Genomic DNA, 26,773 nt, shown 5'->3' with positions numbered 1-26,773 from the left:
CATAATACAGTTGAAGTCTGCTGTCCTCTGAACCTAACTGGACAGTCATGATTTTCCTCATCTTGCAGAGTCTCATACCAATAAAATGGCTTAGCCATTGTGACTCCTGTAGTGCTTTCAATTGTCACAAAAGGCAGCCTAGGATTAAGGAAGAGGGAGCAGAAAAAATAATTTTTTATACCTCCTGGATGCTAGGTCTATGTCTTTCCCCATTCTGGTATAAATTAATACACCTCAGAAAGGCTTCTCTAATTTACTGTGGCTTTGAATGGCTTGCGATCAGCCAGAATAGTGGAGTGCTATGCCTTCTCCCTCTGTCCCAATCAAGGGAATAGTGTGGGGTCATCATGCCAAACATATGCTACATCCTTCTTGTGAGGTGTATTCCACACGGGGTGATCAATCTAACCCCGTGGCTCCTTTCCAGCAGCTGAGCCAGCACAAAGAGAGCTACACCAGAGCCCAAAATTGACTACATTGTCTCTCATTGTGGCCAACTTCTGTCTGAAGGGACATGACAAACTTCCAGATTTTCTGTCTGTTACACAGGGGCCTGATCTCATCTGCTTTGAACAATGTCCGTCTTTTAAGTTCACTATATTCTTGACATTGCTAGAGGCAGAAACGGTAGCAGCCATTTTATTTAGTATAGTAGGGACAAATAAGAAAATATCCTACAACTTTGTGTTTAGAATACTGAGTATTCTGCATGTGGGTTGTCCTTTTTTGAAGAAGTCACTGCTATATATGTATATGTTTATATCACGTACAGTTACCAGTTTGGAGATGTCACCTCTTGGTTTATTTTCTTTTCCGTTTGTCTTCCTAATAAAAAATGTTTATGTTCTCCATAAGGCAAGATCAGAAAAAAGGAGAACGTGAAAAAAATCAGGAAATAATAGCAGCATCACTCCATATTCTTTCATTGAAATTAGCTCTAAGTCACACATTAGCCATTAACTCCTTTGACCTGTTCCTCTTTGAAAGATAGGTCCCACTTTAGGTTTCAACCTAAGACTTTGGTATCTTTAGCACTGACATAATCTTAATTGTTTTCTATACTTCTAAAAAGACATAAATGGGAGTTAGAAAATAGATTATAGAAAAAATACATTTTCAAGGTATAATCAGCTCTGAAACTCCCCAGAAATAAAACAGCACTTGGTAGCTGTGGTAGTAATGATCTGAAACATTTACATTAAATATATGCACTCAAGACATCACTGTATCATGTGCTTAAAGCTTTGGGTTCAAATGCTAATTGGAGTATAAGATGAAAAATCCAAACACAAGTCAATTTTTATAAGAAAGTGAATGCATTTATCAAAAAGATTTCAAAATGTTGATGTGAAGCCTCCTGGGAATGTTATGGATACACAGAAGATAAGAACATAAAAACATAATTCATCTGTTCAAATTCCAATTCCATTATGTTTATTTTAAGACGCAACAAATTTCTGCTCCTTCCCACTCTTTTCATTTTTTTCAATGATGAGCAGTATCTACTTTTTAACTGACCCACACAGACTTTCTGAGCCCTGCCTCAGTGAATTATGATAAGGAAACAGGTAAATGTATGAGAAATAGAGGATCAGGATCACTTCTCTGATGGAAAGGTTATAGAAATAAAACATACGTGGACTGCAGTCATTACCAGCATTGAGATCACAAGGGAGGGTAAAGTTTGGTGACCTCCCAAGCTTTTGCCTCCAGGAGAGGTGGCAGCTCGCAGCTTTTGCTGGGTTAGGGACTCAGCCCATCTACTGGCCTCAGCCACGCCACTCAGAGCACCGACCACTGCAGCAGACATGCCAAAGCTTCAGTACCAGCGGCAGCACCCTGTGGTTGGGTGGGCTCCACCAAAGAGCTTGCACTGACTTTTGTGCTGCCAGTATCAAGACTGCTACTATATATAACCTGGCAGGGACTCCAGAGTAGTCTAACAAAATAGTCAAACAAAATCCTTCAGAAGACTAAGATTCCTATGGGGCCTTACGGACACCCTTCTAAATAGAGCTAATTGAAAATGGATTTACCATCCTCTACAGTATTTTGCTATTCCAGAACATATTTTTCTCTCAGAATGGGAAAAAGTCTCAAAACAAAGGACAACCCAGATTATTTAAGTATAGACAAAAAATAATGCAGTGCATTATGAAGATCCCCTCTAGCTGAAGAGGTCAGCATACAGTGGTTCATCCTAAAAACTATATGGTAGTTGTGCAAAGGCAGAGAACTTTTACCACAGCTGGGATGAAAAGCTTACTTCAAGGCTTCCTAGTGGAAAATTGAATTGAAAGAATATTTTTCACTACAGTGAAAAGAAATGTGATTAATATTTTCAATAAAAATCTGTTTTTCAATGAAATAATGTTTTGAATTTTTTCAGTGAATCCTACTGGTAGGTGAACACTGCTTGGTACCTCTGTTTCCTTTCCATCAATAATGCAGCAAAAGTTGAGTCCAGACCTTAAAGCCATGATAGTAACTGATGTATCTCTTGGAAATAGCCCTCAACTCATCTAAAGGGTATCAGGTACAGACACTAAGCAATCCAGAACTACCTCCCCATTGAATAAAAGAGGAGCTGGTTTGTGACACCTGTCTTTAGGATATGGATCAATGCCTTCATGTGAATATTCATACTCATTCAGTGACAACCATACATCACCTCCAGTGAATGAGGGAGAGCTTCCAGGCAAAAACTGTTGTGATCAAGCCCATAAAAAACATATCTTTGCAATATCCATCTATTAGACAAATTATGACTGCATGAATTTTCACAGAGTCCAAATACAGAGCACTTGATCTTGTAGCTTTGAAGTTCTTTCAAGTAGGGTTTTTTTCTTTTTTCTTTTTTTTTTATCAGTGAATATGTATACATAGTTTTCACAGGGAATACAGGATATAAGGGACAGTAAGTATGCTTCAGCATATGGTGAAACCATATGGTTGGCTGCTTTTCTGCCTATACCACTTTTATTTATTTATTTTAAATTATGTGATTCACATTATTAGTTGAGACCTCTTTAATTTACATGGCTATAAATATGATAGATTAATTATGCTTGATTTTTAAAATATTAGTTATTATTGGGGGGGTTAAGGAGTATGCACAGAATAGGGGAAAATGGGCTGAATTTCCTACTGATGTAAAAGAACAAAGCAGTATCAGTACTTCAGATCAAAGAACTACAATTTGTATTGTGCAGAAATCTTTGATTTGTCACACAGATTCTGAATCTGGATTCCTCCTAGTATATTCTGCATGATTCTGCAGGAGTTAAAAAAGAGGAAGCATTGAACATAGACATCTGGGAAATCTTGGCTTCTCAATTCCTTGTCCAGTAAGTCACCAAAGAGGGAAGAAGCCCAGAAACCCCCTCTATGTGTTGCTGAGGAGCCTGGAGAGGGAGGCAGGAGGAAAAGGGAAAATGGTAATTCCAGGAGGAATAATGTTTCTATTCAATTGGCGTATTTTGCTCTAAACCACTCCCATCATAATCTGTGAGAACAGTGATGCAGCAGAAATTTTCTCCTAATTTTCAAGCTATTTCAAATTCTATTAGAAATACACTCTAAAACAAGTAATAGTTTGGCAAAGACTACATGGCAAAGAATAACAAAAAAATTAAGCCAAGTTTCATTATTTACTATTCTATAACAAGCTGCTTAGACCACAGTCCAGTTGCTAACACACTGGTGTCAGCCACCTCTAACTATTCCCTCTTCATTCTGTTTTTTCATTGTTTTTCTCCTGAAGGGCCAGGGACTTGATTGAACAGGGAAAACTCCTGTGCTTTTTGATCAGAGGCTTTCTGGCTGTCATTGCTTTTTCTGTAGGAGAGAGGTGACAGTTCCCATTTGGATTGCTACCTAAGGAGATCAGATGCCTGGTCTGAAATCCCTACTTCAGCACAGACTTCTAATGTGAGCTTAAATATATCGCTTTGTCTTTTTGCACCTCAATTCCTTTAACAGCAGCAAAGGAATCAGAACACTTCCCCACCCCTGAGGGCTAGACTGTGGGGTGCTCCAAGGCCACGGGGACATGTAAGTAGCTTAGCCAGGTGTAAGACTTTGATCTCCAGAGTTATCAATCCAGCATTTCAAAAGCACTTAATTCACAATGAGAGATCTAATATTTTCAAGGAAAACAGTTCACTTTTTTAAATAGAAGTTTTATCATATTTCTTTAAACAGCTTACATAAGCCCACATACAAGTTTCAGGACTTGATCTTATTATCTGTCTTCTACTGTAAACTCTCTGTTTTGGTGCAACATGAAGTTTGTCCAAGAGGCATCACATCTATGCTGGCAGCAAGTCTGTGGATGGTGATATGCCAGGCAGGAGGTAGGTGATTTTTCTGGAGACATCGCTCACTTTCTCTAAGGGAAAACATGAAATAAAAAAGCATAGAATGACCTTGCACTAATAAGCTTCTGCCTCGAGACAATGATTAAACCTGGTAGTGCAAGGGTTGGTTTATGAGTAATATCAGCTAAAGCACTAATGAAAGTATCCCATTAAAAAAATGTATAACTTGGGGACTTGTCTGCACTGAGAAATTCGGTCACTCCTGTTGCTGCATTAATGTCATCTGAAGTACAAACAGAAAGGTATTGCACCTGGCTCCTATTTCTAACAAAACTAATCAACCAGAGGTCCTGCATACTCTACCAGGAGTGAAATTTGGATGTGAAATCTGCACTTTGAACCTAGTTCTAGTTCAAGGACTTTATCGTCCAAAGGTTTTTCCTCACAATGTAGCTATGATACTACTGACAAGTACTGAGACTTGTACACTATGACTAGAACTGGTTTGTACTGCACAAATGTTAATGCACTCATTCAAAATGTTATTCTTATACTCCGGAATATCATAGGAAAGGATCCTTTTGAAAAAGTGTGCACCAGCCTAGGTCAGAAATTAAGTTGATTCATTGTTTTCTTCATTAAAGTTATTCTGAAAACAAATTAATTTTCCCCATTTCTTTTGAAAATTTCCATAGAAAAATAGACTTGGCTACTTCTGGTAATGATTAACACATACCCACAGATCTGTGGTGCACGCACAGCAGGTGCGATGGGTCCAGGCCATGCTAGGGTTACTGCGCAATGTGCAAATTAGCTGCTGTGCACATGTACAGTAGCTCTGACACATCCAGTACCAATTCTACCACCTCTAAACTGGGAAATCCCGCCAGCTTGTGGGTAACCAGCAAGACAACAGTAAAATCAGTTGGGCTGCAGAGAAACAACTTGAATGGCAACATACTCACACATGAGAATAAGACCTCAAGACACGTAAAGGACAGTTCCTTTGATGTTCAGTGGCACCATTTTGAATTGTAGTATTTCAGTTGCCGCCTTGAATCTTTCAGTGCATGACTGAAAAAAGCCCAAGAAAAATACAAATCTATTTTCACATGTTCAGAAAATCAGGAGTATTTTATCTGGGAAGCTACTTCTTTTTGTGACATTAATATTGTTGAGAATGTTCTTCTTAATCAGAAAAATTTTGGTGGGAAATTCCAAGCAGCTGCACAGTTAAGTCCTGTCTAGAACAGAGCTTGACCAGTGCCTCTAAAAAATTGCTATATAAAAAAAAAAAAACACCAAAAAAAAGAAACCCAATAAAAGTAGCAGTGGTCTGTGACATAATTTAGGCCATATATGTTCCAACCTGTTCCTTCTCCACTGCAAATGTTTAAAAGGACTGATGTAACCCCCAAATACCATTTTATTTTCTAAGCTGTATTCACTATTGAACACCAATGAAGGAAGGTTACTGAGTGGTTATTTCCCACCCCTTGAAGATTTAATCATAAGCATGTTAAAATTATGTTTGGAAGAGGGGGTAGGAAAACAAACATATTGGTTGCTGGAAAAAAAGGTGCATTAAGCTATTTTTAAAGAAACTTTATTTTATGTATCATAGAGTCCACATATTAATTCTTTTTATCAGGGAAAAATTGATGTTTTCTATCCTTTGCTACAAATATTAAGGCCATTTTTAAAGTGACCTGAGACACAGCAGAGTGGAAAGGCATCAATCTGAAAAAGTAAATGGAAAGCAAAGAAGTGTTCTCTGTATAATTCTTATTCTTACCAATGAATTTGACATATCTTTTCAAACAGTGAAATGAAAGAATCTGCAGTTTCTGAGACTTTCTACATTCAGCTGCAGTACAAAATTGCTAAAGTAGAAGAGTATCTAAAAAGAAAGAAGATCAAATTTATTTTCTGACACAAGGACTCTTTTTGCTACTGGCCATAAAAGTTAAAGCAAAGCTTCAACAAAATATTAGAAGAAGACACAAACAGCCACTATATTTCAGGACAATCTTACAAACTGAAATCAGCGATTTTTCTACAACCATGTAAACCAAACTCCAGAATGTGGATTCTCTGTGTTCCGATTTGATTTGCAGACATTTCCTCATGCTCTTCTACTTGCACAGGGAATAAACTTTTAACTCCTCTTTTTTAACTTAATCCTCCATAAAGTCTCACAGAATCACAGAACGGTCGGGGTTAGAAGGCACCTCTGGAGATGAGCCAGTCCAACCCCCTGCTAGAGCAGGGTCTCTTAGAGCAGGTTGCACAGAATCACATCCGGGTGGGTTTTGAAAGTCTCCAGAGAAGGAAGCTCCACAGCTTCTCTGGGCAGCCTGTTCCAGTGATCTGTCAGCCTCAAGGTAAAGATCTTTTTCCTCATATTCAGATGGAACTTCCCATGTTGCAGTTTGTGCCTGTTGCCCCTTGTCCTGCCGCTGGGCACCACTGAAAAGATTCTGACTCCATCCTCTTGACATCCGCCCTTAAGATATTTGTATGCACTGGTAAGATCCCCTCTCAGTCTTCTCCTGGCTACACAGGCCCAGCTCTGTCAGCTGTTCCTCATAAGGGAGATGCTCCAGTCCCCTCATCATCTTGGTAGCCCTCAGATGGACCCTGCCCAGTTGTTCCCTGTCTCTCTTGAACTGGGGAGCCCAGAACTGGACACAGCGCTCCAGATGTGGCCTCACCAGGGCAGAGAGGGAGGATCTGTGGGTGTCATGTTTGCTTTAATGATCTCTAATGCAATCGTCTTCAACCAAGGCAAAGTCTTCCTTTCTCCAGACTTTCTCTCTTGCCCCCAGGGTCTGGGAAACCTGAGGGATGGCCTTGGCAGTAAAGAAGGCATTCAGAAGGTATGACTTCATGTTTTTATTTCAACAAATCATGAGAGAAATTATCAGATAAATGCATTAGTCAGCACTCTCTACATATACCCCTAGGTCACTATGAAATGTATCTTTCTACCATGAAACACTTATTTATTTACCAGCCACTGTGAATACACTTGATCATCCTCTCAGGGTCACTGAACTGATGGGATCTGTACCTTGGATGACAGGCAGATTACTGAGATCTGTGTCATAGTTTCCCCTTTCCCTTCTACTCAGCCCCATTGCTGTTGATGGGCAAAGGTTTTATCAGTGGGGTAAAAGTGGGTAAGGGCACAGCAAAACACTCTGGAGGCTCAACACCAAGGCTGAGCTTCCAGATTTCCAAACAGAAATTGAATGCCGCTGAGTTCAAGCAGTGTCAGCTGCTGCTGGCTCCTGGTGGGCAGCTATGGGGGGCACACGCACCCCTCCACAGAACTTGGCTTTCACACATAGCCCTAAGATCTGTGACAAATGGAATTTCACAGCCCAATATGGGCTGCCTGGTCAGAAATCTGATCCAGATAACCTGCAACAAGAGGAAGCAGAAACCTTTTCCCACATCACACTGGCTGCCAGCTGAGGGATGGAAAGGTGCATGCAGACAAGGAAGGGAGCAATGGTGATGCAGCCCTGGGTATGACACCACAGGGGTGGAGAGCTGCTGCAGTTGCTTGCTATATCTCTGATGCCCTCATGACCTGCTGCAGGGAGCAGTCCCATTCCTCTGGCCAGACAGCACGGTGTGGCCACACACTGTTCATGGCTAGTGCCATTTACAGTGCTCTGCCCACATGTACATTTGAAGGGATCTCTGGCTAAATATTTACCACAAATATTTTTGCACTTATTCACTTTCAGGTCTCTATAGCAGACTATTTGTGCTGTGCTCAGCAGTTGTCCACACATTGTTTGCCACATGGTCACAGCCTTCATATTCCCACCATGGTCCTTTATCTAAGCTGCTTTCATTTATTCTTATTTCTAGCAGCATACAAGATTGTACTCCAACTTCTCAGCATGCATCCCTACAGATGTTCAGGGAAATTTCTGCAGCTGTAAATACTCTCTTCCCCTGTCTACACACTGTCACAAGGGCCCAAACCTTCCGGCTCCATGTGGCCTTCCTTTTGGCTGGGGGCCCTTTAGAAATATTTCTAAAATGGCCATAAAATGACCATAACAATGAGAAAGCTCTTTTTCAATCCAATATCCCTGTGCTTGGACAGCACAGTCCTAAAGAGTCACTGCCCTGAAGTAAAGAGCCCTTGTGATAAAAGGGTGTGAGATGGTTTCAGGGGACACTACTGAAAGACTAAGCTGGGTAAAGGGAGTAAAGATTTGGTGCCATCACATTCATACTGTGTATTGGCTTAATCCTTAAATTATCAGAACTGCCAATCTATTCCCAGATTTTCCATCAAGAGAAATCTAGTTGATCTAGAGGGTATCTCAGGAGCAATCTAAGATGTACGTCATGGTTTAACCCTGACCAGCAACTAAGCACCACGCAGCTTCTCACTCACTCCCCCCACCATGGGATGGGCTAGAGGATCAGAAGAGTAGAAGTGAGAAAACTCACGGTTGAGATAAAGACAGTAAAAGCCATGCATGCAAGCAAAGAAAAACAAGGAATTCATTCAGTACTTTCCATCTGTAGGCAGGTGTTCAGCCTTCTCCAGGAAAGCAGGGCTCTGTCATGAACAGTGGTTACTTGGGAAGACAAATATCACTCTGAATGTTCCCCTCTTCCTTATTCTTCCCTCATCTTATATACTCAGCCTGACATCATATAGTATGGAATATCCGTTTGGCTAGTTTGGGTCACCTGTCCTGGCTCTGTCCCCTCTCAATGTCCCCTGCCCCTCCAGCCCTCTCCCTCGCAGGGCCTGAGAAACTAAAAAGTCCTTGACTTCACCCAGCAACAACCAAAACCATCCGTGTGCTGGCAACATGGTTCTCACACCAAATCCAAAACACAGCACTGCACCAAACTACTAAGAAGAAAATTAACTCTATCCCAGCCAAAACCAGGACAAGTACATGATGTGGATAATCAGGGGAACAGATTTAGAGTGAAACAATGTTACTTAAACTGGTAGCATAAACATACTCTTCTGCTGTGATTAAGACCTGAATAGTAGTCAGTTAGTAATGTAACACCCTGGGAGCGTGCTACTGGGAAGAGGAATTATGTCTCCTCCTACCTAAATCTTTTGACTGCATCTGCACATGGCTTGAAAGCAGCAGGACTTGTTTCATGAACTCGGTGAGAGTCAAGGAATAGTTAAATCAAGCCCACAGCAACTAGAACTGGAGAAGTATATACACATCATGCAGGTATCTCACTGACGGCATATGAATCTGCTTCAATGAACCTGCACGCCACTGAAGAAGTTAATGTGAACACCCTAAAAGATAATTGTTGATATGGCAACTGAGAACAAAATTACTAATTAGCAATTTTCAACATGTGATTGAGACCCTGGAATTCTATGTACTAACAAAGCATGCCTAATCCCACCAGGTTATCAGTCTTTGTACAAGAACCTACAGTTACATCAGATAAGTCTTAGGGATACACATATCATCAATATTTTAAAACCACTGACTAAATATGGTTCGAGAAGCCAAGCAGTTTGGAACTCTTATCTCTACACTACAATTAAATACAACAAATTTTAAAACTTAAATATATACCTCTCCACAGATAAAAACTTTGGAGTTATTGGTGTAAACAGCAGAAATCCTCCTTGTCTTTAGGAGGTAGAATTATAGCTTTACAGTTTCTGGCATCCTTCAGGACGCTTTAGGTTTTCCATTTTTTTGAGGGCTTGTCTTTCTGGTGTTTTACATACAGGAACATCTCTAGGAGGATGCATATGCAGTAGGTATGTGTACATATTGGAAGGTGGTGGTAGTTACACTGTTTCAGGATTTTTTTCATGTCTTCTGTGGGCTTCTTGTTTTGGTTTACAATTTATTGTCTGTATTGAGCTAACAGGCCTAGAGGCCTCTGAGTCTGCAATTCTACAAATATAAAATGATGGTATATTTTAAATGCTTTTCCATTTTGATAGTTCGGTATATCAGAGACACTGGTGAAGAATGATTCATTACCAAGAACAGTAAACTTCAGCCTTGCACAAGGATCAGCCAGCACTTTATTGAAACTCCCATTTGGGCAGAAAAGTCCCTGAGACCTTGCCTAAGGAGTACAATTCCATGTAATGAAATCAATTCTGTTAACAACCAGAGCAATTATTTTTGTATTTGAAAACACGAAACATGTAGTCTCGCTGCTAGCTGAACTGCAGCCATTTCTGCATCAGGAATATTTTTTGATTCAGAAGAAGGAAAAATTCAAAAGAGAGTGCAGAACTATGATCACGTATTATTTTGTTGCACCCAAAGTGAAAATGGTATCTGCAGGCAGGTAAGTGACAGCCCTCATTCTCCAACCTCGAATTTCCGTCGTAATGGTACACAACAGGTTAAAATGGCATGGAGAAAAGACTATATTATTCATTCTTGTAATAAATTTCTGCAGGCAATATTCAGTAGCTCAGTTCAACCACTGGCCCCACTGGAGAGTTTTAATGCTCTGAAGATTAAGATTAAATTCAGAAATAGCAAAGCCAAATTTTCTAGTTTTTCCAAGGGGCAGGAGGAGGATTATATATCCCTCTTATATGTACAAAGTAAGTTTCCATTATTCAAGAGTTGTTCCATAGAGCAGTCACAAAGACAAGTGTGCTTTTTCTACAGTAGGCACGAACAGTACCTTCATGACACAATGAGGTTTTGATAAACAGAAGCCTTTTAAGTAACATTATAGAAGCAACCATTTTTCCTTCATACCCTTTCAAAGGGGCACTGGCATTTTCAAAATGGCACACATGAATTACATACCAATCTAATGATCATACAGCACACTGGAAATTTACTCCTAAATGCCTTCTATTGTAAAAAGGTAGTCAATTTACACGTCAGAGTAAGGAGGTCTGAATAGAAGGAAAGCCTGAATATAGTCACTTACGCCAGTTTAATTCCACAGACTTCATTGACTTTATTCCTGATTTGTGCCCCTGGAAAGGAAAAGAGAATCAGATATGAAGCACTGTAATGAATGATGATGTATTGGTGATCAAAGTAGAGTAGCCTTCCATCAAAGAATAGTGTGCATTACTAAGCTCATTTTGTTGTACTAAATGACTTAATTCTCAGAAGACGAATACTCCCAAGCCAGAGAGCTAAAATCAGTTCAAAAGTAGACAAAATATGAAGATATACAGAAGAAAAATGAAAAAAACAGAGAATTAAGAGTTGGTATTTTTCTCTCTCCATCTAAAGATTTCAACACAATTTACCATCTTGAATTATGTCAGCCTCATCACATTCCTTTAAGGAAAGCATTATATCAATTTGGAGATAATGAGGAGGCAAGATGTAAAGATTAAGCACATAATTTTCAGAATCACATAAATTATTTGGGAACCTCAGTTCCTGAAACATATTGAAAGAACCAGAACTTCAGAAGAGCATTACATTAAAAAAATTCACAGCAAATTAATAGGGAGAATGAATGTCCACAGTTTCTGAAAAATCTGGCTAATTTTTCCCCTAACTGGGCACCAGAAGCATCAGTGGATACTTCTGGAAACATTAATCAGATCCAAATAAGCTGCATCAGAACCAGTATGGGGGCCTGCATCTTTTGATTCAGTCTTGCATCTTAGTCACAAGATCTTCTATCATTCTTGCTCTAGTTCAGGGATTTAAATAGGCCCATTTTATAATTTGATGGACACTTATCACATGGGCACAAACCTTCTCAGCAAGGATAGTTTCATCAGTAAATGATAAACCAGCTACACATATTTCCAGTTAACTATTGTCTCTTTCACTTGTCGTATTACGGATAAGTTTGTGATAAGTTCATGATATCAGCAAGTACTAGTCACTCACTGTAACAAGAAAACTTCCTGTCATGCAGAAATAGATGGCTGGACAAAGCTTCCATTCAGTCAGTGCCAGTAACAGCTGGGGAACTTGTTTGCCTCACACTTTGCTCATTTACCTGTAAGCTCTGCTGCCTCTAATGTCACACACCTCTCAAGTAGACTCCAGAAGTGCATGATGCTATGGGGTTAATGGACTCAGTTGCCAAGATTCAACAGCCAAATAGAGATGGGTGTCAGATCTCTATATATAGTCTCCCATACATACCGAGCTAGGAAATGGAATCTGTGCAAATGAGAGAGAGATAAAACTTAACCAAGTATGCCCTTAATGTTAAGAGCCTCAATCAAGACAATAATACCTCCATTTCATAACTACAGGTTTTGCTTTACTTTAGCCCATGTTTATTAAACTCCTTGCTTCTCATATTCTGAAATGGAAATAAGCCAATTTTTTAAAGCGTCGGCAAAGGGTTTTTCATCACTGAGGCGCTCTAGGCGTGGATGAAGGGAAGTATGCTGACTGCACAGCTCACATTTTACTTGTATTTTTATGTGCTAATTGTGCTGCTCTTTCCTGGGTTTTAATGGTGTAGGTGCTTTGGGGATGTTATAACGCAGAACCTGCAAACATTAGGCCCTGAAACGCTGCCACTTTGCTCTGTTTAAATTATCAAGATGTAAAAAAATAAAATCTGTATCTGATAGAGAAATATAAAAATCCTGATCTTTGAGTCTTTCAACATTACACTGGACAATGCACTAGAAGAGATTACAATGAACAGGAATAATTCTTCGCTGGCAGGGAGATGGACTAGGTAAATGAATCAGTCTTTTCTGTATCTAATTTCTATGATGGCAAGGCATGAACATTCTGACCAAGCAATTTACATTGATTTACAAGTGTAATCTATAAAACTGTGGGTTCATACATCAGTATTTCGGATCAGCTTATATAATGTGTATAAATACATTTTCACTTTATTTGTTAATGTTTTCCAAATGAGGATATAAATCTGACATGAACACAAGTTTACCTAATTTTATTCATTTAAAATGACAAGCACTCCTGTACAAATGGGTAGCAGAGGACTACAGCACAGGCTTTGCTCTCTTCTTTAGCCCAGGGTTAAACTTGCAAACTAAATTTGAATCATTTACTTGTCTTGTGAGATATTTCCTCTTGACTGCTTTCTTACCCTAAGAAACACACGCATTCTGAGGGCCAGATCCTCATCTATAATGCAACTAGAGCATCCTTCAGCTTAGTTCATCATCTTCAATAAAGTTATGCTAGTTTTCAACATCTGAGGATTTGAGGTGAAATCTTTGCTCCAATTAAATCAATAAGAGTTTTCCTGTTGAATTCAAGGATTCAAGGATTTCATCCTTGGCCTTTCTATGTATACATATTTTTTTTAAGAGGAAAGTGATATACAACAGCTCTGTATAACATGCATGTAGCAGATCCTTTTATGGAAAGAGTAGAAAGCTTCTCAGACAGTGCATATCCTGTTTCCTTGCAAATAGTTTCTGAATGTTTATAAAACAAAATATAGGATGAGTTATGTCAAAGATTCATATATATTTTTACCATTTATAAATATTTTGGACATAAATTAACATCTAAAATTTATTTAAGCCTATCAAGCCAGCCACAGTCTAGTTTTATATCAGCTAGCACATAGAAAACTGTTTTGTTTTAAGAGTCCTTCTTGTCTGTGTTCATATTTTTGAATGAAAGGTTTCACATAAAACCAGAATGACAGTGGACATTTAACAGGAAAGGACTGAAGCAATAAATGTCCAAAGAGCAGCTGGATCTTGTTTCAGCCTGCATGAGCTTTACCAAATAACTGACAGCCTTATTGCCTTTCCATTTTACAAAAAACTACAGTAAAAAAGTGGTATCTTCTGGAAACTATTCCATGTGGAATGTAACTCATATTCTGGGCAGAGCAATTCTTTATTTGAGCAGCAGGCAGTGGATCCATAGGTGTGTATTTCAAGAGAAATGTAGTTTAGTTGTGGAAATTAAAGACAGAAAAATTACATGTAGGACCCAGCTCCACTTAAATCCATAACAGTTTTTCTATCTCCTTCCATGGGAGTTGGAACAGGCCTCCCGGAAAGAAATCCTGCTTCCTTTTAGCTTCTTTCAGCAAAAAAATCTCCAGGGCTGTACTCACAGAGTATAAGCATGACACAGTCATGGAAACTGTTAAAAAGAAAGTGATGTATTTAATTGTTAATGTTTGTTTACCAGGTAGTATTAACATGAAGTTGTTTGCTTAATGTATAAACATACTTGTTTAATACTTTGCATATTTTATCAATTTTATATCAATTTTCTAAATGCAATGTGCTTTTCTCCCCTCCTGCTCATATTTCTAAGGGTGTAATGTAGTAAGTACTTGATCCTGTATGATCAAACACATGGAAGTCTTGCCCGAGATCCGTGGGTGTTTAAGAGCTATAAACATTTACACATGCTAGCACCTCCATAGATTTAAACAACCTCCCTCTGTCCCTAAATTCAACACCTGGCAGAATCAAAGCAAGCTGGAGAGAAACAGACCCCACAAATTTTCACCTTTGTGCTTCTGCTTGTATCTTATTACTTTTGCTAATTTTGCTGTGAAGCATAAAGTAAACTCTGCATTCCAATGTAATATAAATGACATAATTTAATGTGACTAAGAGATATACAGATGGCATCGCATTTCCTCTGCAGTGTGGAGAGGTCAGACGGCAATTGGCTATAACACAAACTAAGCTAATACAGAGCTACAAGCTGCCAGATCTTGGTCCTGCTTACTAAAAGCCTATACTATGTGAAGTAATTGAGCATGCAGCAACTTTCTCAACTTTACTTAAGCAAGGGACAATGTTGGAAAATGCCAGTGCTCCTACTTAACAAATCTTCATTTAAATAGGAAATATTTTAGAAGATTTTCATGATTAAAGGTTCAGAAGGAACAAGCTTTTTATTACGTGTGCCTAGACCTACAGCTCATATATTACAGCAGTTTAGTCTTAACCTCCTTTAGGAAAACTGCACAAGTAAATATTGAAATTAAAAAGAAGCCACTTCTATTGTTCACTTCGCTACACAAAAGAAGTTAACAATAATTTATGATTACAGTTTATCTAGTTTTTTGTTTACTTTTAAGTGTCCAAAATATAACCAGTTATACACTGTCACAAAATTATCTAGTTCCTAGTATAAATTCCCTCTTTATACCTGATTCTAAGGAAAGTGGATATAATATTTTTTCAGTGCAAAAAGTCTATACAAATTAGACTATTACTCCATCTACAAAGGTTCCTGACTAATTTGTTTCACTTCAGAAATGTAAAAAGAAGCTTTAAAGCTGCCCCATCCATGGAGCTAAGAGAAATTTAACTCACGACAAGCTGTCAGGCAATGCAAGTCTAAGTAGAGGGGAGGAAGACGGTCTGACAATACAGATGACCAAACTGTATTGCTCTCGCAAGTTCCTTAGCGCTATAATGCACTAGGATATCCTTGGGAGATGTTACAAAATACAATAATAAAGAAATACTTTCCTTAACAATATAATTAGCAGAGACACCCCTTCATTACCAGGGAAGGTTCAAAGGCATTTTTGTCCCTATACATATGGGCAGCTAGATTATTCAATGTTTGTAAACCAGCTGTTCAAATCTAAAACAACTTGGTTACCTCTCTTCTACTGATTAATCACTAACAATCACTTTCTGATCAGTAAAATCCGCAAGTATAAAAGCATCTAAGGAGTGAAACCATCCTCTACAGACACCGAGCTCTATATATCCCTCTGATGATGTGCTGGAAAAGGCATTTGGTTTGCGGCTGGGAAAGACTCTCAGTCCACATGGGATTAATTTTTGGATCACATTTGGAAATAAACTGTCTCTCTAATGTGCCTATACTTCGGCAGAAGTCTTCCAAAGTGCACATGTCCAATTAGAGCAGCTCAGCTGAGATATGGTAACTTACAATGCCACTGTGATGTTCTCACATACAGTTGTGTTCCCCATTACTATTTGGCCACCTGAACTCTATGGAGGCATGAAGTGACGATCTGAACACTGTTGCCAATACCTGAATTTCTTGCACAAATCTTGGAACACTTAGTATGTTTCTTAAATCTCCAGATCCCCAAATCAAAAGTTTACTAGAGAATATAAACTTTTATTTAAAGAGCAATGTTGTTTCTAGACCTGGCTGCCTCAGAGAAAAGCTTAAAAGTTTGCCTGAAACAGAAGACAGTAAAGAGCATCTAGATAAATAATTTTAAAGGCAGTCTAATTATTTCCTGAGGCCTGATTCATGATGTCAAACCTCTGGAGCTGTCAAAATTAAAACTGATTGTAGGAAGATTTCACAATACTAAATGACTGCACAATAAAATGGTAGATGAAATTAAAAGTTGATAAATACAGAATAATTCACAAAATGAAAACAGTAGTAATTATGTATACTACAATGACAAGTTCTGAACCACCTATTACCATTACAGAAGGAGATCTTGAAGCTACTGTGTTTGCTCAGCAATGTCAGTTTTGCGCTCAATGATGGTCAAGAAAGCAAACTGAACACCAGGAATGACTGAGAAAGGAATACAGATTAAAACAGAAATCATAAACTAGACCCAGTGCAACCACATCTCAATTACTGCTTGCAGTTCTGTTTCTTTCCATGTCACACAGTAGGACCAGATAAGACACAAGGAAGGACACCCATCATTCCTGGAGCTATGAAACAACTAATTCGCAAGATTAGGTGAGGTTGAATAAACATCAGGTGACATTAAAATGTTTTCTGAAAAGCTAGATGGATTCACAGTCATATTTGCAACTTACAAAGCCTTTTGGATAAACACTGTCAAATACTTTCCTAATACTTAATCAAAACACATTCTAGAGTTATGAACAATTTATTCATGCCAGGAGTACTTGTCATGCTCCTTTTAAAAAAAGAGAAGCTCTTCTGCATGATTTTCCTGACCCATCATAGCTTAGATAGTTCCAACTTTGAGTAACAGTTGGAAATAAAAATATATTTCCCAAGTCATTCAGGCAAAATGTGTGGGCAGTGTTACACTCCTGAAGAGTGGGTGGCAGATGAAATTCATAAGCGGAACATATGCTGCTTTCTTTAAAAGCAATGCATATTGCCCGCTTCAGTGTGCCAGACCAAAGTCCTTTCAGCACCTGGGCTACCAAACTTCACGAAGGCATTCACAAGTGTCTTTCAGAAATACAGCTGTAACAAACAGCACCTCAGTCAGTCTGCTAGACACCAACAGTTATACACCTATTATGAATCTAAGAAGGCCAGATTTTATCCTTGCCTTTCCCTAATCCTATTCACTGCCCAGACTCTCAGTCAATAGGTACCAGGTAGCAAATTCAGCTTTTAGTTCTCCTTTTTCCCCTTGATCTTGTTGGTCATTTAATACAAGACATCAAGCCTCTGCCCCTTCCAAGGTTTCATTTTGCTACTGTGATCCCCTGATGCAGTTTCATCTTAAACCAGAAACTTGCCAAGCTAAATGCCAGACTTCCGTGTTTCAAATCTAGAATCTTTTTGAGGTGCTTGCTCTGAGAGTACACTAGCTGGCTGCACCACTTGATCAGTAATGCTCTTTCTGAGTGGTATATTTACTCCCAGGAGCACTTCATCATTTATTGTACTTATGTTCCTTTCACTCTTACCCAATTGTGGCGGCTTTCATGTAAAATGGTAAAAGAAAGAAATGTAAAACAAGATTAATACCTATTTAGTGCACCTATAATACCATTTTTAATGCACACACATACACACACTCTTCAGAGACAAATGTGTTCTGTAGCTTCTTTATGTTTGGCTTTTTAATTTTCTTCATCAGAGTTATCTGAATGTAAATACTAGGCAGAGCTGTGAGAAAATATCAAGCAATATAGAAATCTGCGTATCACTAGAGAGCCAAGAGGAACAAAGGAAATTCAGGCCAACCATCTGGTCGAATGAATGCTCCATTGCAAAAGGTATCTCTTTGAGAGTCCTGCTACTGAAGTATAACATGATTTTGGGTCACAGTCATTCTGACATGCCTGTTGCAGAGATTGTCTATGTACAGTTGGGTCAGATCTCCGGAATGTAATCTAACACAGACAGACATTTTCTTTTAATCTTTTGTCTTACAGGAACAATTGACACCATCTGTCTTCATAACAAAGTGCTTTAGCAGGCCTTCCATAGGTGGTATGGTCCTCAAGGGTGTAGCTGGAAGTGAGAGGAACTACATTTGTCCTATGTTACAAGATACATGAATCACAAAGCTACTTAGGCATCACAGAGGACAACTGAGGAGAGGTAACTCTTCATACAAATGAGTATTATAGAGGGTAGGTTGGAAAAAAGTAATAATATTAATTTGTCAGAAATTCCCCTAACAAAAAGAAAACAACACTTTTATTATCTAGAGGAGGATTGTGTTTCACTCTCCTGAGTCCCTAAGAGAAACTTTTAATTTTAATTTAGAAACTTCCCATCAAGTAAGTTCTTCAGTTTACTTGTTATTTCAAATCTGAACTTTCCAGGGTCAACTTTTCTTGTGCTCCAGGCTGGCAGGTTGTTGAAGTACTATAATAATGAACTACCCTTTATTTACAGCTACCTAATTATGTAATTCAACAAGTCATATTTCAGATTTCTGACTGTTCAGCTACACCTAGCTTTAACACAACTGTGTATCTTACTATCAAAAATAACATTGTGAAAAAGTATTTTTTATAGGTAACAAAAACAGAACACAGTAAATGGAAGGGAGACTGCTACAAAATAGTTATATTATGGCTGTGGGTTTTTTAAGTTCTGTGAAACATAAAGGGCTAAGCTAATTAAAGTAGACTGAGAAAAAATTGTCATAGAAGGGCAGCCTTGTGCTTAGGACAGTTAACAGAGCCCATAAAACAGCAGTTGTGTGGTTGTAATAATCACTACAATGTTCCAGCAACCATTGCCATAGCAGTGCTTCAGGGTGGGTTTGGCTGAAGGATTTACCCTTTTCTGATTAATTCCAGCTCCTTCAAAAGTTGTTGAGGAACTTCATCAGAAAAGAGATTTAAAAAAGCAATTAAGGCAAGAGTCACAGGCTTCCTCTCCAAAGGACTGCTGTTATACAAAAGGAGAGCAAATAGGATATTAGGCCCATTTCATGGGCCCTCCAAATTACATTCCATATCGTCAAGGGGCAGAAATCATCAGAATTCCATGCAAAATCCGTCACAGTGTGTACATCAGCTACCCCTTCATGTCAGTGGAAAATCATAACTGATATCTCTACCAAGACATGATCTGCACTATGGAAGAAATTGTATTTTCATGCTACTTCATCATTCTCTTCCTCTTCCTCTTATGTGTTGTCATATCCTCTCCAATCAACTGCTCTCCAAAGTTTGCTTGGCTCGTTTATTTTCTACCCTCCTAATCTTTCTTCCAGCTCTGCGGTCCACCTTATGGTATGTTATAGTGACTAAAAGATAGGAGGAAATGACATAAAGACCACCACCAATGCTAGCAACTTCACCTTCAGAAGACATACCCCCTGTGGTTTCTTAAACTCAGAGGTTAAGGTTGAGGCACATGTATGGGGAAGCCCGAGTGGCTGCTGAGCGAACTAAGTGTTTCAGTGCGGAGGGATAAATACAGAGGTGGGCAATCATCCTCATAGCACCTTCAAAATGCTTTCACTGGGTTCCCCAGCTTGCTGCTGAACAGAAAGCACCAAAATGTGGATTTTGAGCCATACATAGAGGTTACTCAGAAATAAAAACACCTATGACAGTTTACACCAGCTGAAAGACTTTGGTTTTTTTTAGAACAGACTCAAACTTTCAAGTTCAGAATTAAATATATATATATATGATCCAATATCTCATAAATCATTAATAACATATCTAATAAATTATTAGGTGCTTCTACGTAAGGTTATTAACAGTTATTTTATACATGCACAAGATTATTATGCCACATAAACCACACTGTTTTAGCAATTATGTGTCTTAATATTTCCATGTGTAAACTAGGCACTACTATAATAGAGGGTAATGCAACAAAGTCACAAAAATATATAGAAAATTCTACCTGGTTGGGAAAAACAAAAAGAATGGACATTTCTGCTGTCAGAAACATTTATGTTAGCAAAATTCAAGCTGCTGCAGCAAAAAAAAAGATAATCTTACATTTAAAAAAGGAAAAGTTTTGATGTTTTTCTAATAGCAAGAACCAAAGCCCTCTGATCTCTGGTTATTTACATCTGTTACATTGTGAGACAAAATATGGTTCAAGAATTTACATGATAATGGTCTGGTCAATGAAATGAGAGAAAGACTACAGGTCATACTAAAATGAATATTAAAAATGAATCTATGCAAAATTCAGTGTACTTGGGCTTGATTATTCCATATTCACAATCACAGTGCTACGGATTAATTAGTTCCATAATTTTGTTCTGTCCGTTATAATAAAAAGCAAATAATCCTCATCTAGCTTCAGCCTTACAACACCCTTGCAACAAAACGCAAGTAAGGGACCAAGATATAAAGGTTAAACTGAGATCAAAAGGAACCAAACACTGAAATACATCTGACAATATGGGCCAGAGGGATGTGGACCATAAGTGCTTATTGGAATTTTTAAAATTAGCCCAACATCTTAACTGCCATTGTAGTGGCTAAATTTGAACATTTTCAAATGTAGCCTTAATGCTACATTTTTAATGCTCATTACAAGTAGCAGCACAGCAGAGAACTAAACCTGAATGTCCAAAAGCCTATACACAAAAACCTGGACCTTTTCTCCAAAATGAGTATGAAACTTGGCTTTTGCCTGGTCTGCCTGATATTTACTAATGACTCAAATGAAAAATTTATGAAGTGGTTAAATCTGACAATGGTTCAATATAAAATGATTGTTAGTAGTGGAAAATTTCCATTCTGACTCTAAAGGGAAAGTAAAGAGGAGATGAAGCTTGGCAAGCAGACAGTTGCTGGCCAAAACAAATCTACATTCACATACTGATGGTCCATGAATGCAGTCCTTAGACAATGGATATTGTTGAAATTTCTGAGAAAGATGCTGGGGAATTGATTTGAATGCCATAACAAGTATATCTGCCTAGTTCTCTCAGAAGTTAAAAATAAAGTTAGAAGAAAAAGCAATCAAAAAACTTTAATGATAATATAAGACAATGGTTTACTTTCAGTTTTGGTTTTGTCAAAGATTTGGAAGAAAAAGAATAAAATAGGACAAACTATGGTAGCTGAACATAAAATGAATCCTCCATTTAAATATCATTTCTCTTTTCCTCAGATATATTTATTGCTCGGAATGATTTTCCCAATAATTCTGGCAAATCTTGATCTCTGGATTTGTCACAATGAGTACGTTATGTACACTCAAAATGAGAAGTTGGAGACATTTTGACACAGAGGCCAGCTTGTTGCTGAAAATTTTCATGTCATCAACTTTACAATTTGCTGTACAAGAATATTTTCTGTTATTTACCTATGCTTTGCTGTTTCCAAGAAATTTCGGGTCAGCAAATGAATGGAGTCACGCAGATATTTATTGAGCACTAGCACAGACAAAGTGAAGTTTAAAAAACCTGATTAAAAAGCAGGGGAAGGATGAGTAAGGTACTCAACAGTCACAGGATTACAATGCATAAAGCAGTCTCTTCACTCTCCCTCCTCCCCTCAATACTCGGAAGGACTTTTAGGACCACTCGGAATGTAAGAGCAATCAAAATGAATCAGATCTAAAATACTGTTTTGCAGTCATACTCAGCTGTTGAAAATTACTGGCACAAGATTCAAGTGTTATGGCTGCATTTAAAGCAATGATTGATGATTTTATAGCTACTAATAGTGCACTCAGAGGTTTTTGTAAATTTCCTTGACTCTAACTATTTGTATCATCTTAGTTTTGCATTAAGTTCATACGGACCTAATAGAGTCGGCAAGAATTTTGTAGGCTGAACTGTTCAGATGAGGTCATTTGCTCAAGATGTTTCAAATTTTGCAAGAACAGACGATCTTATGAGATGATTCCATTACAGAGGTCAAAAGTCTCATGAGAAGGACAATAGGAAATACTTTTCTTTCTTTGTCCCTAAAATGCTACATGAAAGAAGCCAAGGTAGGGAAAAAATAAACAGAAAATCTTGTCTCCCCTTTAATTTCTCCCCCTATCTCTTATGCTTGCTGTGTAACACTGCTGCAAGTTCTCAATGAAAAAGCTTCATCTTTCTTTATAAATTGCTTTGGAATTCTGGTGGCATTAAAAACATACACAAGAAGCCTGTAAGGGAGGGAGCATATGGAACAGAGCGGGTTGCGACTCTTGGGAAGGAGGTTCCATGTGTACATTGTGCTTTTCAGAGAATGACACAGATCTCATTTTGAATTTGTGGATGAGTTAAACACTGAATACAGTCAGCTCCCAGATTTGATGTTTCTAGCACTATCTATGGAGTGAAAAATAAAACATTTTTTTGGCCAGGTTAATAAATCAATCAATATATGCTTTACATATATGTGCAGAAAAGAGGCGGAAGGTATTTTATTTTCTTCTCAATGATCAAAGTGTTGGCCAGTGTTATGGCCAGAGGCCAAACTACACTGAAGATGGTTTGCTCCGTTATGTCTACTGCTGTATTCTTATCTTGGAATGACAGCATTACTCTATGTATTTTTAACTGTATTCTTCCATTATGGCAATAAATGGTTATTTAAATGCCATCAGTTTCAAATTACTCCACTGGAAAATACAGCAGGGAAAAGTATCAAAGACAAAGAACTTTTAAATAAATCTCATCTCCCCACCTGCCATATGAAGCAATTTCTATGCCAGGTGGCAGATGTTTATGATGGTGCTTAAAACAAGTAAAAATTAAATGGATCTCAAAACTTAATTGTTTTTCAGTGTAAAGGGCTCTCAAATAAAGGTAATTTTATTTTATTTTTTGGTTAGAGATCCTATCAGAAATGACCTGAAAACCCAAAGCTCTTTAACATAAAAGAGATGATAGAGGGATCAGAATCTCAAGCATTAAAAAAGAATCTTCTTTCCTCAATGTAATTTCATATATAATATCTCATAATCAGGCTATCATGACAGAGAACTCTTCATCCCTTCAATATAACACTTAGACAGTACATGTGGAATTTTCTTGATGCATGACATTTTATATAGGATATAGATCAATCAGACATGTTTTTCTCAGATTTTCTGCAAGAAATATACTAGCAGTAGAACACCATATTCAAAAATCCCTTTTGAAAACTGAGTATCTAGCTGATTATCAATTTTAAAAGTAATCTTATAGTTTATAAAATACTTAAGTCATCTTCTAAGTTACATAATTTCTTATTCAAAGAACTGTAATTACCACAAGACAGTTTTCACTGAACATTTCTTTTGCTGATGTTTCCTATAGAAAGATCAGCTATATCTTTTTTTAGGGTGTCTTACATTAGTAAGCACGTTGGTACACATGAAAGTGACCGTTCAGGTTAAGCGCATTATGAATCAGTGCCATTATCTTACAGTGGTCCGGGCCTGCTCTATGTCAGAAGCTGGTACAGAAGTTATATGTAAATAGCACATATTTTAGTTCCACACAAATTCACCAGGATAACAACTGCCTCAGCTGAAGGAATGACAAAGTATTTATGTGTTCTTTTATTCATCCTCTGCATGTGGTTCCATAAAGTACATGTGGGCCTGAGTAAGAACCTCACATAACCACACCAGTTGAAGTGCTGAATGAGAGAGGAATTCCAAGAGCTGGATCATGGTGTACATGCGTTAATTTGAATCCTTGAGAAATCAACATCTGGGGAAAAACAGTTTACCATTTCAGTGAGGACATGGCATATAGTGGCAGAAACCTGGAGAAAATAAATTCCTGAGAAGGCAGCAAAAATATCATGAAGTGCTTTTACACCTGTAGGACAAGACAAAATATTTGTGTTGTTATAGTCGCAAAGAACTTGTTGAACTGTCCTACACTAATAAACAGCTCATATGAAAATTCAGGAATGTATTTCTAGAAAAGGGCTGTGTGTGCTCTTCACTGTATGATGCCTGCACCCTTTAGGACGCCTGGTCTTGCTGATCTGGAGTATATGTCCTAATCTACAAAAGCTGACCTACTGCTATAGTTTAAGGAATAAGCCTTTATTTCAAACATAGTTGTGACAGTTCTGCACAGATTATGTTAGGCATTTTGACTGTGGAGCATTTATAAGGCCACAGATTCTGTAGTACTGAGGTGCTGAAATTACTGTTTGTGTTCTGCAAGGGGTATTCAAGTCAAGGAGAATGCAAGGGTGGTCGGTAAGCCAGCGCTGCTGCCCTCAGTGCTGCTGTGTAATGTCATGGCCAGAGTTGACGGCACTACCCCTCTTCAAAAGCACATGAATCTTTTCACTAGGAGAGAGATCTTTTGCTCCTGAAAAGTAATTCTCTCTAACGGCAATGGTTTTCAGCAGTGTCTAAACTAGGCCCAGTATCCTGCTAGTGGCTTTCGTGGCTTTCATTTCTTCATGAACGAGTTGCCAGTAGGACTGTCTGGGATAGTATGAGATCAACAGCTCCTTAGGTAGTAAAGAGATATAAATGTAAATAATTTATGAACATAAAATACTATCATTATGGCTCTTCTACTATCATTTTGATGAACACTAAGATAGCACTTCCCCAAATAGAAGTTTACTCAATTAAAACTACTCAATTAGCACAATACCACTGCCAATCAAGTCAACCAATATTGGTTCATTGCTCATTTAAAACCTAGCATGGAGGGAAGAGAGACAGGCTGTACTGAAGCTAGGGCTTTGAGGTACTACAGTAAAGAAAATTGAGCTGAAGTCATGACAAACTAAGACAGACATAAGATACAGTGAAAACACAGATAAAGCACAAGGGATATGTGAGAGATCTAGTCAAAGACATTTCTTTCTTTCCAGCTATGCTGTACTTCAAATGGTCCAGTCTGTGCATCTTGTTTCCAAAATTTTGAGTGACTTTTGAGTCACAGGAAAAAACTGTTTCATGCAATCTAGATAGGTCCGTTATCCATCTTACTAACCCCTTCTGTGTTGTTTTTACTGTCTTTTATGAAAGAACAATCAGCCTTTCCCTGGTCACCGTTCTAATCACTTCAGCAGTGCCACAGGGGTGCAGGAAACATGGAGGTGGGGGAGGGTGTTTAGGAGGTTGGCCACTAATCTCCATTTGAAAGTTCCAAATATGTATAAATTACAAACTCACTATGTCTGTGCTCTTGTCTGAGACATGACCTTTTGTCTGAAAACCACTAATAGTGAACATATGTCACAGTAGAAAACTCTTTGGCGCCCAAGTTACTTCAGTGCATCACAGTTAACAAATTGTAATTCCAGTTACATGTTCCTCTACTCATAATAAAGCACATCTGTCACAGAAAAAAATAATCTTTCTTTCCCATAAAACGACTCATAGTTAAAGCATATAAGATTATCATTATGCAAGCTCATTAGGTGTACACAAGCTATACTTTTCCCTGTACAACTGAAATTCATTGATAAAACAATGAAGTGAACTAACACCCCTCCTAAATAAAGTTTCACCAGTAGCACTGTATGTTAATGGAGCTATTTCATTGTTAATGTGACTGACTGCTTATTGATTCTCGCAGTAATCCAGCAAGGGCTTCAGAGTACAATTTAGTTTGGAGAGCTACGGATCCAACATCTATGCTCAATTACAACTTTCAGAAGGGTAGATCAATAAAATTTAAATTGCTTATGGTAATCACAACTTCAAATCATTGCGATCAGCATAAGCAATCTGCTGACCCCAGCCAAGCTCCTAAATTGAAACTTGTAATGAGTGGTCATTTAGTTTGGGTCCATTCATATTATTTTGGAGGCAGGTGACGAACAATTAAAGATCAGTCAGCACCTTCCCTACCCAGCATTCCCATCTGAATTCCCAAAGTACTAATATGTAGTAACCCTAGGGTATAGGCCTTTGCACTTCTTTAATGGGTATTCTGTATGAATAAGCAATTATATTTTCTATTAAACAATTTCAGTGTAATTGAATTAGCAGTTATAATATTGCTCGGGCAAGCAGAAGCTTTCCTAGGGAAAAATTAAGTGATATTGGGTAATTCAAATTAATTTATAAGCCTGAAAAATGTAACCATTAAACAGAATTGTTCACCCTCCCAAAAAAATTACAATTAATGAGCATATTGTTTCAATGCATAAGTTTCCTAACAATTTGTTTTTTGGTCATAATAGCTTTTTCCTAGTTCATTATAAAAACCTGTCTATTATAATGAAAATTTCATAGGCTGTTTTCTTTGACAAAGCGGGTTGCAAGTTTAAACAAAGATAGCCTGCAGATTACTTTCACGATAAGGAGTCACCTTAGAATTACATTTTAATAAATCATTGACAATAAATCTTCTGCATTACAGCACTAGGGTTTAGAGAAGGAGGAAAAAAGGCAAATACAGAGAAAACGATCAATGAAAATCCCCTTCTGCCA

The 26,773-nt window shown here is 38.0% G+C and overlaps 1 protein-coding gene across 4 annotated transcripts in view; it reads right to left on the bottom strand.

Moving 5' to 3' along the window:
* Positions 1-1,293: 1,293 nt before the first annotated feature.
* Positions 1,294-26,773, bottom strand: part of MGST1 (microsomal glutathione S-transferase 1) — a 57,962-nt gene continuing 32,482 nt past the window's right edge. Inside the window, exons 4-8 of one of the 4 annotated variants that reach the window (XR_008822165.1) lie at positions 12,329-12,463; positions 11,256-11,304; positions 6,115-7,171; positions 5,285-5,393; positions 1,294-4,390 (exon numbers count right to left, since the gene is read on the bottom strand). The gene's annotated coding sequence lies outside the window, so the exon portion shown is untranslated. Of the gene's footprint in view, positions 4,391-5,284; positions 5,394-6,114; positions 7,172-11,255; positions 11,305-12,296; positions 12,464-26,773 lie in introns of all 4 variants that reach the window. The other 3 variants (XR_008822166.1, XR_008822163.1, XR_008822164.1) reach the window with 3 other exon arrangements.

Source organism: Falco biarmicus, chromosome 5, assembly GCF_023638135.1.
Source record: "Falco biarmicus isolate bFalBia1 chromosome 5, bFalBia1.pri, whole genome shotgun sequence".
NCBI lineage: Eukaryota > Metazoa > Chordata > Aves > Falconiformes > Falconidae > Falco > Falco biarmicus.
Note: the sequence above shows the minus strand (reverse complement) of the source record. Positions and strands in the feature narration are given on the sequence as shown.